This window comes from Halyomorpha halys, unplaced genomic scaffold (assembly GCF_000696795.3).
Source record: "Halyomorpha halys isolate HHAL.00 unplaced genomic scaffold, Hhal_1.1 Scaffold226.1, whole genome shotgun sequence".
NCBI classification, from domain to species: Eukaryota; Metazoa; Arthropoda; class Insecta; order Hemiptera; family Pentatomidae; genus Halyomorpha; species Halyomorpha halys.
In genome coordinates, this window is record NW_027115630.1 from 900,750 (window position 1) to 914,448 (window position 13,699).

At 27.7% G+C, this 13,699-nt stretch overlaps 1 protein-coding gene and 1 non-coding gene across 5 annotated transcripts in view; one reads left to right on the plus strand and one right to left on the minus strand.

The window, feature by feature from the left end:
- Mp (Multiplexin) overlaps positions 1-13,699 on the minus strand; it is a 908,252-nt gene that overhangs the window by 624,656 nt on the left and 269,897 nt on the right. The gene's annotated exons all lie outside the window — the stretch shown is intronic.
- TRNAR-UCU (transfer RNA arginine (anticodon UCU)) lies at positions 8,064-8,136 on the plus strand. Its single transcript has one exon. It is a non-coding gene; the product is annotated as a tRNA-Arg (tRNA).

Genomic DNA, 13,699 nt, shown 5'->3' on the forward strand with positions numbered 1-13,699 from the left:
GGGATACATTTTCATTTCATTCTTATTGTTTCATTAGCCTTTTCATTTGTTTATTTTCTTCTTATTTTATCTCTTTTTTGTTTTTGTTTTTTTTAAGAAGTTAACATGTTTAAAAAAAAAAAAAAACTTATATTGTACCCAGAAACGTGAATAGTTTGAATTGCTCAATGAGACACTGTAGTCTCAGAGCATCATGGTTTATTGTATAATTGTAAATAATTCAAGAACAATAAAATCTCTCTCTCTCTCTCTTCTCTAGTCGCATCACTGGTAGTGAGCCAGTGGAGGCTGAGCAAAAGTGTTAAAGCAGCAAATAAAAGAAATATTAGCTTCATCTTTCACAGAAGAATACAGATCATTAAAAATTGATACTCATTCCAGCCATCCAACCCGCATTTGTTTCAGACTAAATTACCAGCACAATATTCCTAATTGGCTGATAAGTAACATAGGTATCAAGTTTATTCAACCATCACAAAGTAAGCATTATGGGATTATTTTTAAAATGTTGTCCAATTAAAATTAAAACTAAAAGAATTTTGAAAAGATTAATTAAAAGAAAATTAAATCTTGTGATTATTTCTATTTTTGAACCAATATCAAAAAAATATGGTTGTCATTTCATCTAATTGATTATGCATATCCGTGATTTCACCAAATAATAATTTCAACGGAATCCTATGAAAAATTTTACTTTTATGAATGCGTGTGCACATGACTATTTGTAGATTTATTTCTATGATTCATTTTTTATTCAAAAAGGTATACCTCTAGGGTTGATATTTCCATTTAGCATTAGATGAAACTTTTAGACATAGACAGAAGAAACCCTGAATTAACAAAAACTAAAAAAAAAAAAATCAATTTTTTTTGTAATTAATAAAATAGCCATCTACTCATTAGTTGTATTATGAAAAATTATTAAAAAAAAAATTATAATGATACCGAAAGGCCTGAATTCACCAAGACACTCAATAAACAATTAATTAAATATTTTCTAATTTTCTTAAGCATAGTTACTTAAAAAATGAATTAAAAACAAATCCAACTTTATAACGGTGTTTTTATAACCTTTTAAAATAAATAAAGAAAAAAGATAGTTTAAATAAAATCGGACTTCAAAAAGTACACCAGAACCATTAAATAAAAAGAAATAATTTTACACGCCAAATTATATAATAAGCAATTCTAAATTAATTTGAACTGTACAGTGTTTTTTTTTTTTTAATATTTTAATTACTTTTGATGTTAATAATGTAGGATTACCACTTATACTTACGTAATAAATTATAAGTTTCGAAATAAGATAAATCTTTGGTCTTAATTATCGACCAACGAAAAATAAACTTGAAAGATAACAATGCTGATTTGAGAAAAAACTTGTATTTTTAACGAATACACCTGCCGTTGTGAGGACTATATGGATTATTTAACCATATTTAAAAAAAAATTTTCCACATATTTATTAATCATTTTATCCTGTCAACAAGCCAAACAAATAAAATAGTACTTAATTTATTAATTTTATTCTAGGACATTATACTGCGTTTTCCAGGTCAGCATTAAACCAGTCCCAGTAATATAGGTAAATAAAATTTTGAATGTACAAAAATAAAATTTAACAACTATAACTAACTATAACGATGAAGCAGATTTATACAGCGATTTTTTTTTGTTTTTATAATCTAATTTATTTTTTTAGTTTCAGTATATAAACCTGTTCTGTTAAATTTGTCGAAAATTTACAAAATAAATATTAACATTCTACCAAGAACAGGTAATCATTTCTTTTCTTTATCACGCTTAAAAGAAAATTTAAAACAACTCGCGTGCTAAAAATATATTACTTCAAATGTTGATTTTGAATTGCTACTTCCTAAAATACCTTTGTATTTAAAATTATTTATTACTTCCAAGTGGTTCTTGTGTACCGTTTCAGTGTCCGTTTTCGTTTTCTATTAAAGAAGTTTTTATTATTCAATTAACAGGATCAGAACACTTTAAATCACAAAGGATAAAAAAAAAATATTTGAATTGACTGAGAAAGACTGATGAATCTCTCAAAAACAATAACCAGAAAATTGTATAGTTTGAATAATACATTTGTATATAAAATACATAAATATTCAAACATTAATATTCATACCGAGTTTATCCTGTAAAATTTTCGAAATAATTTAAATTTTTTTTTTAATATTTATTTATTGATACTTACAACTTTACATTATAATACATTTAGTAAATCTGATCTAATTTAAATTGGAGTGTTACAGGCGTGTTGAGAAACTACCAATTGGTAGCACTCTAATGACATTTTACATTAGCTGGTCTCGTGGCCATCTTCTTTTCAGGCGCCTCGGAGGATTGTCAGGAATGGAAGAGGATGCAAGATTAGAAACAAGGGGGTTTGAGTGGTTAGAGAGTTTATAATGGAGTGATATCTGGTTCGGTCTAGATCGGTTACATAGGGAGCTATTTTTTTTTTTTTAAATTGAGATGCTGGATTAATTTATCAAAAAATAGGTAGACTTTTTTTTTTTTTTTTCTATACTGAATGTGAACAATTTCGAACACCTTAATTTCTCATTTTTGTCTCATGTTTATCTGATTCCGATTCAATTTGGTCAGACCAAAGCTATGGAAGGGTATTCTGGTATTGGGGGGTAATCTTATTAAACACTTATAAACATTAATAACTAAAATTGTCATGGATACGATATTTATTTAATAATAGTTAATTCATTAATGGTCATTCATGGTCGTATCCCTAATAATTAGTTACAACTATAGCTAATATTTGCCCATCTCTGCCGCTTGTATGCCCACTTGAGGTAACGTAAAATAATCTTCCTGCCCTGGGCCATAGCTCACCGTTAATCATGAACACGCACGCCGGTTGCGGTTCGATACTGGCCTGTGGAGGGTCAACTTTTATATCGAGGCGAAGTGAAGGAATAAATAGACCTCCACAAAGTGGTTGGATTACGTAGGCAATCTGTAGGATAAATTACTTCCCCTAAAGTCTAGTAGGGTGTACCAGGGTATTCAACTAAATGAAACCTACTAAAAAAAATAACGTCTTGTAATTTTTTTTTTTTTATAAGTAGACCTTAAACTATTTTTATAATGTGTAATTTATAATATACTTGTATATATAATTCCCGACTATTTATTACCAAACCAAATAAAATCTGGTTGTAAAACTATCTAAATACCCTTTTAACAATATTAATCCTCTTCTTGTAGTAACATTACTTGGTCAATTTTTTTTTTATCTTCTAAATATCCGACCAAAAATCGTTAGTTTAAATTATAATGAAATAAAATAAAACACTAACTGTGAGTTAATGTTAATAGTGAATGAAAGAAACTTTTCAAGATTAAACAAAATGGAATCCACCTATATTCTTATAATTTTTTGAATTATTTAAATTTTTAAAAATATTTTCATGTTGTATATATCCCATAAAATCAATTCACTATAAAAAATTATACCAAATTACATTTTATAAAAGTAAAAACAATAAATTAGTAAGATAAATCCTTTTAGTAAGATCTCTAAATATGAAGCTATAACTTTTTTTTAACCAAGATAAAGAGAAAAATAATTTGTTTTTAATTCACTAGTAATCAAGAAGAAGTTTAAGCATATAAGTTCAAAAAATATTTTTAAATCTGCACTGAGAAACATATGAATGCATTACATTTTTTTTTTAAATCATAACAAGTTTTAGTTTTATTAAATGGTGTTTTTTTTATATAAATTTGATTCTTATTAAATATTTTATAACTAAACTATATCAAAGCAAATTTCAAAGTAGACACCACTCCATATGCTAAAGGGAAAGACATTTTCGGAACGGAATCATCTTGAAGGAAATGGATTCGGTGAAGATCTGTTTGCTGATGGGCAGTCCACACTTCAGTTAACTCTTGCTGATGTTATCGCATGTCCAAAATCTTGCCAACGAATATTCTGATGCTACGCATTTCCAATTTTAGGGTTATATTATAGGGTTTTATTTTATGTATTTATTTTTTATGCGTGTTTTTATTGCAATAACATATCTATATTTAAAAGATGAATGATTGTAAATTTTATTTTTAAAAAATAATTTTAAATCTAAATGAAACTTATCCCTTCAAATCTTTTTTTTTTTTAATTTTCACTTTTTCTTGGTACAACAATAAAATAAACAAAAATAGAATACTAATAGAATATCTTGTTCTTTTTTTGTTATCTCACAAAACTATTTACAGCGATAAATAAATATACTCAATTTTATGAGATAACCTAATCATTTTATTATATTATTTTTACATATGTATCAGCCCTGAAAAATATTTTTAAGAATTTATAATTTATTAATAATAATAATTAACACTTACCAAATAATTTTTTTTTAAATATTTATTTATTGCTATTTACAACTGTACATTAAAATACATTTAGTAAATCTGATGTGAAGTGAAAAGTGATGCAACAACACTTCCGAAATGATAAATAAAAAAAAATAATTAGGTTATCTCACAAAACTGAGTATATTTATTTATCGTTATCTGTGAGTAAAAACTGATAACATGTCTATGCGGGACCTACAGATGGAGATAAATTATAAATATATCGATGATTCAATAATCCAATGACCATTTTAAAACCAGTTTTCTTACAATATGATGTTTAAAGAAATAATATTATGTAATAAATGACAAAAGTGGTAGCCTAACTTAGGACGAAAACATCCAAATCTCTACCCCATTTTTTTTCTTCGCCATATTTGAGATATTTTACAAAACTTGAACCCGCATTTGTAATGAGGAACCAAACAATATATTTGTGAAATTGTTTCTGATAAGATATATCATTGATTTTTTCATTAATATTTATTTTATAACGTAAACCCAAGGCTCAGCTTTCCTTTGTATTGCTATTATTTGGATAGAACCATAAGTTTCTGTAGCGATATTAGACAAAGAGATTAAACATTCTAAACACGTTAGATTACACAGTGAAATAAAATTTGGTTGTTTTCGTGTTGTATAAGTGGGTTTAATTACTTTAATGAGTTTATTACTTTTCCTTATGGTCTCTAATTTTTTTTGATAGATTTTCCCAATCATTAATTTTTACTTTGAACTAACAAGTAATAAAGCTTTTATCCAGCTCCTTGAATAATAGACATTATCAATATGCATAACGACCTTTCAATTTGTTTACCAGTATTTATTTCTGAAGAATAATCTGTTGAAAAATCTATTTTTCATGATCACTGAAAGACTTTTTCAATTAAACAGACGAGGTCGGCATGGTTAAAAATTGGATTAGAAATATATTCCTATTAAGAATAATATAAAGTTTATTGAATTTTTTTAAAATTTTACAATAGTTTAAATAATTTTTTTTTTACAAAATGCTTTTACAACGCGTCTCAAAGACCGACATCCTTACACGTCCTAATAGGACGTATATTTTAGGTCTAACTCCTCAAAGCAAGAGTATCCGAAGGTTAGAGCAATTGGACATTTCTTGTTCATGTTTAGCTCTAAAATAAGTATTTAAAATTAGACAAAACTTAATTAATTACGTTAGAATTAGTTTTAGTTTTTGAATTAACATTGAAAACTCTACCAGTCTCACGATCCCCCAAAATAATGCTATTTTATCTTTTATATTATCAAAGAGCAATAATAATTTTAATCTAAAATTAATTAGCCCTCTTTAAGGTATATATTGGTAGTAATTTGTCGAGAATTGGGTCCCACAGAGCAAATATTCTAATTCCGTGAGGATATACACTGGACCTGTAAGCGGGCATATTAATATAGGGCTTCAATTATAAAGGACAAATATTAATTTTGTATAGGCACTTAATAACAGCTATTCAAACAAATGGTTTAAAAGCTATGTTAACAGTCACTGGTTATAAATTAATTTTCATATCAGGTATTTTATTATTAATTAGCAGATCAACAAAATAATATTACCAATAAATGTCATTTTTATTTTCACGTACCTTTGTATAGAATATATAGTGACAGAAATTGCAATATTACAAAATGTTTAATTCGGAATTTCGACGGAATACATGTTTTGAGGTCCCCTAAGTCCAAAAAAAAATTAGTCTCCTAAAATGGTCTCTGTGTGTTTGTGTGAGAGAGAGAGAGAACTGCTTAGCTCAAAAACGAAAAGTACGAAAATGAAATTACATATTCAAGGTCAGTTTATGCATAACATGAGACAACAACTTTGTCAACAAAATCGACTGACCAAAAGTACAACTTTATAGAATCGATTTTTCATATTTTTTTTCGATTTTCTCTAAAACGATTTTGATTAAATTCACCATATGAACGTAGAATTAAATGGTTTTTAATATCAGCTAGATATTTTTCCCATTGGAATAGTCTGACATAGCCTTAATAACAAATTTTCAAAAATCATTGACTAAAGCACCTTTCATTTTTTTTTTTTTTTGCTTAGAATAAATAACCAGTTCTTATTGCTAGCAGTGTTGAACAATGGATAAATATGAAATAATTAAGAAATTGAAGCATAACTAAAGGAGAAAAACGATAAAATATGAACAGAGAGAGAGAGATCGAACGCTCTCGATTACAACGATATTTTAACTACTTTGCTATATTTTGTTATACTGTCCTATTCTCAGCAAGAAAAAAATTTATTCTTTATTTTCGTCCCAAGAACACTAAATATGTATTTTTATAAGAACAGGATAATAAAAATGTTTTGTTAAAAAATTTCTCTCTTTCACGTAATATATTTTTTTTCGGTAAACACGAAAAATGGTAAATGAAAATCATATGATGCGCGCATCGCCCCAGTTTTTTTAATATCTGATATTATTTTCTATTTAAAAAGGTTTTCCTTAAACTAAGTCAGTTACCTACTTTCCTTGAACCATATATTCCTTATTTATTTCTTAAAGTTATATCTTCTACTGGAATAGTTTCATAATATTTAAATCTTGTGAATGAAAAGGTACACTTCTTTGTTAGTTAATGATATAAAATAAAATAATTAAAACAAAGAACAGTACCTATCATTCACAAGATCTAATTATTTATTTCTGTATTCCGTCCTTTTATTGATTGTCCTCGATATTATTTTCTATCCATCTTTCACCCCAACTTCAACCCTAACCATTCTACCAATTCTCGAAAATTTTAGAACATAAGAAAAAAAAATCACTGAAAACTAACGACCAGATAAAAATAGTAAATGGCCATTGGACCAGAACGAACCAATAAAAGATTTGAAGGTCCACTGCTGTTTCTAACAGCCTAATTCTCCGGCCAATTCCAGAAGGGATTAAATCAAACCTTTAACTGTGTAATGCAAACTGGTTCGACAGAAAGTATCACAGCCGATGAAATACAGGAATAAAAATTAACAAAAAAAATTAATTGATTTAATTTAACTCCCATCCAGAAACTGGTTACCGTTAACAGATAATTTTGTTTCTCATTATGTAGACTATTTTTTGTTTTATATTATACAATAATTTCAATTTCTACAATTTTACTTCGAACAATGTAGAATATTTTTCTTTAATATTATAAAATAATTTCAATAACTACAGGTTTGCTTGGAATTATACAGACTATTTTTCTTTTATATCATAAAATAATTTCAATACATTCATTTTCTTTTCAGTATTTTGTTGTTTTTAGACTCTTTGTTACATTAAATTATATGCACGTTTCACACATCATTCAATTTTAATTTTTTAACATAATATTCTCAATAATTGTAATTAAACAAAATTATTATAAGGAATTACCCTTTACTTAAAAATTAACCAACCCTAACTTAATAAATAGCAGTATTTAATAAAATAAACATAACTAATATCATTTTTTTTATTGTTTTAAATTATCAATTTTAACAGCTGACTAATGTAAACTCTACTGTTTATAAAATAAATAAAAAAAAAATTGAATATTACAAAATGTATAGTACATATTTTTTTTATTTTAATAATTATAAATATGTATAGAGTAATTACCGGCCCGAAATGACATAAGTGACAGATTTCCCATCAGTCCCTTTGGCGCAGCGGATAGCGCGTTGGACTTCTAATCCAAAGGTCGTGGGTTCGATCCCCACAAGGGATGGTACTTTTTTTATCCATATTCGTTATGTACAAATCAGCGATTTTAGTCATTTTTACATTAAATTTAAGAATATAATACAACAAAGTTAAAAAAAAAAAATATTAAGAAATGAGATTATTTTTTAATTTTTAATAATTGTTATTATTCATAATAATTTCTGATACCCATAATAATTATTGATTATAATCGATATGTTTAACAATAAACAACATGGAAAATAATCTTATATAAAGTATTCCTAATAATTCACGTTGGAATATAATAAATGCTCTAAAAATTTTGAAAAAAAAAAATTAATCTTAGTGTTTTTTTACTCTACATTAAATTTATTAAAAATTTTATTATTCTATTATTAAACAAAAAGAATGCCTGTTATGTAAATTTTTTTTTGGGGGGGAGGGAGGTTCTTAAGAAATAACCACTCTGATATTCATATTTTTTTATATGTATTACTTTTCTTTCTTCCGTCACAAAAAGGCCAGTCATCGAGGTTTTAGATGCAAATAGGAGAACTTAAAGTCGGCTTGAGAGCTATGCGTAGTATGTTCATAAAAAAGAACATAAAATTGTCTACAAGAATGTTCGTATATTATCGTGGGATTGTAAGAGCATGTGCTGAATCATGGTCAGGTTTAAGTAAGTAGGCTGAAGTAATTCACAGGCTGACACAAAGATTAACATTACATAAAATTTATTCCAAAATTGATAAATAAAAAAAAATATATTTAAGCTCACTAAAAAAATAAATGATTTGGGAGGAAATAATTAATTTTCCATCATGCCATTAAGATAATTTTTAAGAGATGAGGGAAAATGGTACTGAGAATATATTTAAATTTTATTGGGATATGATATTTATGTAATAATGTTTATTGTGAAATTGGAAACCAATTATAATTGATTAGCAATATATATTGACTAGTATTATTCGCTTACTGCGGACTATAGACTATGGCCATTATAGCTCGGCATCGTTCTACCTACACCGAAGAGGAGACCCGATAAAAGCCCACCTCGCCATTTGCCCTGGGCTATAGCCCTACAATTTACATAACCTCCTTCCATAGTCGCTAACCCAAAGGCCAATGTACTTTATAATTTAACGTCTCTACGAATATAGAGAGTATCTAACTCATGGCAAGTCTCTTTATCGAAGAATAATTGAAAAAATAGTAAATTTAAGATAATTATGAGCAATAATGTAGCTTTAACGTTCCCAAATAATTTTCTTATAAAATACATCCATTTAAAAGAAAAAATAACCAATTTTGATATACTGTGTAAGATCATCTCTCCTAAGCCCGGTTGGAGTAAGTTATTTCCAGTAGTCTGGTTACTGAACCTAGAGAGAGGATTGATGTGCCTGAGACCTCCGAGCATTGTATTCTTTCATAGATGTATTTTTGTGGTGGTCATCTACCCATATTTTAGGATCAAGCTCTGCACAAATTATGTACAATCTCCTACAGCACGAAATTACACCAATTTAGGCCAATAATAAAGAAATATATCATTGACTAACATGACATTAAAATCGGTCGACAATAGAAGTCAGTGGCACTAAGGAACCACATTCAACATTATTTTTACTATGTTTTACCAGATATGTCTAAAACCGAAGATTCTACCAATTTAATAGCGATATGGATGAAAAAAATGTCTTTAGCGTATTATACAAAGTGAAAATAAAAAAAAAAAGTACAGATGTACTATAAATAGTCAAATACGGAATTTTTGACTCTTCAATACCTATCTATAAATACCTAGTTGCAAATAAAATTTATAGAAATACAATCTATGATAAGATATGAACTTTAATATTTCATTGTATTGGATTGTTTTGCGTTGAGATAATACGATTTTAATATCAAATGCGATATTTACATCCGTCAGCAATTTCCTTGAGATAAAAATTCACTCTTGCAATCAAATACCACTTGTTTTAATCGGCTAATATGATTTCGCGAAAATCATATAATTAAAATTAAAGATACCTAATTCATTATTCTTATGTTTATTTATTGGGTCATCAAGATGTAAAATGAACCAATCTAATTTTTTACATACACTCGCTAATTTAATACTATTTATATTCGAAATTGACTACATAGTTAAATCCACACCTGGGGGATAGAGTGGGCTCAGGGATCCTCAGATCTATCTGTGTAAATATTGTATATAAGAGTGTAAATCTGACTAGAGATTATATTATTTTATTTTATCTATTTATTTTTTCATACACATAATTTGCTTAAGTTCATTTTTTTTATCCTTACGTATGTCTATATTTTAAGAGAGATTTTATTTATTTTTATATGTTTTTTTCATTTATTTATTTTTAATCTTATTTTATTTGATTTTAGTATGAATGTGATCATTTATCACTATTACCTATTGCCCACAATTGTGTGGCAGATTGTAATATCTATCAAAAAATAAAAAGTATCTTAAAAAAAAAATTTATTATTGTTAGTGATTCCTTTTTATAATTTTTTTTTATTAAAAGTTAGTCACTATGATTTATGATATGATATATGGTTTTGTTTGTTCTATTTTTATTTTATATATTCTGTTAATTTTTGTTGTTTATTCTTTATCTTTTCAAATTTATTACTATAATTATACTTTATAATGGTTTATAATTTCATTTTTATTTTGAAAATTTTGTATTTTACTCCAAAGCTCTAAAGCCTAATTTTGACGCCTGTGATATTATTCTAAAGGGATCAGTCACAGAATAAATAAAGAATATAATTATTACAGCAGGATACAACAAATAAATATGTCGATAATAAAACATAACAATGGCTCGTGAAGGAAATAGCCATTGGTAGTACTTCAATGACTGCACTAATTGTAAGTTGGAAGATCCCATGGCCTCCTTCTACCAATGCCAACTAATGTAATTCCAAATGAAATGGAACGCGACAAGAAAGTTGAAACTTATTTACAAACAACTTGGGCATCACAAACACTACACAACTTATAACAAGATTACTAACTTGCAATAGTACTAGTTTACTTGACACTACCTGAAATGAACTACAAATTTACCAGAAGGCTGAACTAAAAGGGTCCACAAATATTTCTTTACGAACAGGACATTCATGGCCAAGTTTGCTAACATCAACAAAATTAAATTCGTAAATCAACATTCATGTGAGAGATATATTCATATGGATCGTTGATTGGCATATTTTGGAGAGTGATTAAGAACTATCCAATTTGAGTTTTCTAAATTTATCTTAATAGGGAGAGGTCTAGCAAGTTTTTATGATATTTACAATATTTAATATATTCAAATTATTAGTAATTGCTGTATTTCAGTTACAAGCTGAATTTTTTTTTATGTTTATTTTTTCTTCTCGATCATTATAACCATCTGGTAAATTTAAAATACCAAAATTTTAATATCTTTTTAAAGTTTTAAATCTTTTCGTCGCTTCCTGATGGTCTTAATGGGGCGGGTCCGGCCGGGAAGGATGGACTTTTTTCATATTATGTTGTGAGATTGTGACATGTCATACATGGAACAACCTACTCGCTATAATTGGTCTGTTTGACAATTCAGATAAGTAAGGCTACCACGGTGGGCGAGAGTGGAGGGTTTCACGCTGTCATTCAATTTCAGGCGCTTTTTAAATACTACTTAAAATCTCCTCTTCCTGTTTTAAGCAAATATTTGAAAATGGATATAAGACCGTCGGGCTCGAGGGGGTCTTAGTGGGGCGAGTCCAGGAAGGATTGGCTTTTTTTGTGTTATGATCTCCTCTTGTGAGAACAATCTCAATGGCACAAGCCAAGACGTACATCGACCACAATTTCTGTATTAAATTTGAGATAAGTAAGGCTACTACGGAGAACGGGAGAGGAGGATCTCAATTTAACTATCTTAAAGGTTCCTCTTTAATCCTGAAGACTCAGTAAAGTGTATATATTACATACATGTATTATATATCTATGAAGTACTAATTCTATTTTATTGAAGGGTACGAAAAAAATCGTTTTAATCGAAGATAAATGTAAATAAAGCACACTGCCGTAGAGTATCTCACGTTGTCCCTAACGAAAATAACCTGAGACACGCGTTCCATAACGCGGCACGTTGGCTGTTTGGAATCGACACGTGGCCTGGATTGTGAATTTCTATTTTTTTAATTAAAAAAAAAAAATACAAGATTTCTTTCGGACGTGAAAGTGTTATTTAGACTTTCTTTATGCATCTTTTGATACGCTATGGGCTGGTTACAACTTTACAACCTTGCATAGCTATTGTGAAAGTTTACTGAGGAAGATTACAGTTGTGGCTCAATTCGCGATATACATGTGTATATCAATATTGTTATCTATATATTTTCAATAAAGGAGGTCAGAAAAAAAAAATTGAGTTTAAGTTTGAAATTTTATCTCTTTTGATATATACATAATATTCCGACCAAAATAAGTCTAAACGCGACATAAATACTTTTTTTGTTAGAATATTTTATTTTTATTTCTTTTATTATTTTATTTTTTATCACTTTTAAAACACTTCGTATACGAGGATTAAAATATAAATCTAATTGAAATTAAGATTAATTTTCTTTTCATTAATTCTATCGCATTATAATAAAATTCGACCTCGTTTGGAGTTACATTAGAATTTAGTGTATAATTTAAACATTAAAACAATTAAAATTTGAAAGTTAAGATAATAATAAAAAAATCATTCCTACTACTTTTACATAAGTACTAGCATCCTACTGGGAGAGTTTCAGGTATCTTTCTACAGGTATCGATGGTATATGTGTCCCTTGAACCTTAATCTCCATCTTGCCATGCCACAGCGAAAAACGGTACTAATACTTCTTTACGGATTCCACGCCAGATTGGACTTTGACTATCCTAATATGAGTTTAAAATAAAAAATTAATCTATTGTTCACTTCTATGTAGTGTTTTGGGAAGTTTATGTAAATATCGATTGAAGTACATAAATCTATACATTAAGTTAATACCTAATGGCAGAACCTGTTACACCCAGCAAAGCCTCTTTTGCCTTGATTTATCGACCACCTGAAGCTTAAGAAAATATTTTCCAGCATTTTCGTGTTCTAGAACATCTTAGCTGAATAGTTTCTTTGTCGGCCTGTATATAACAAATACTAAGAAATTCTATTTATCTAAATCGACCGTAAAATTGTGAGGTCTAATTTTACGTTGCTAGTAGGACAATAACTAAAAAACCAGAAGTTCAGAAAGATAGAATCTATTAACATGGAAATGATATAAAAAATATGTAAAAAGGCCCAAAGAAAACCGCATTGGTAGAACAAGTTGTTCAGAATAAATATGGTTTTGAATTTGAAAATGTCAAAGTTATGCATAAAGAAAATAAAATTTTTAGAAGAAAAATATTGGAATCAATTTACATTTCAGAAAATATAGATTATACAGTAAACTTTAAATTAAATTGTAAAGAACTAAACCACCATTCTGAAATTTTAAGTAAGGTCAATATGTACTTATTAGTAAACTGTTAGTTGTGAGATGAGATATTCAAATTCTTGAAACATACAGATATA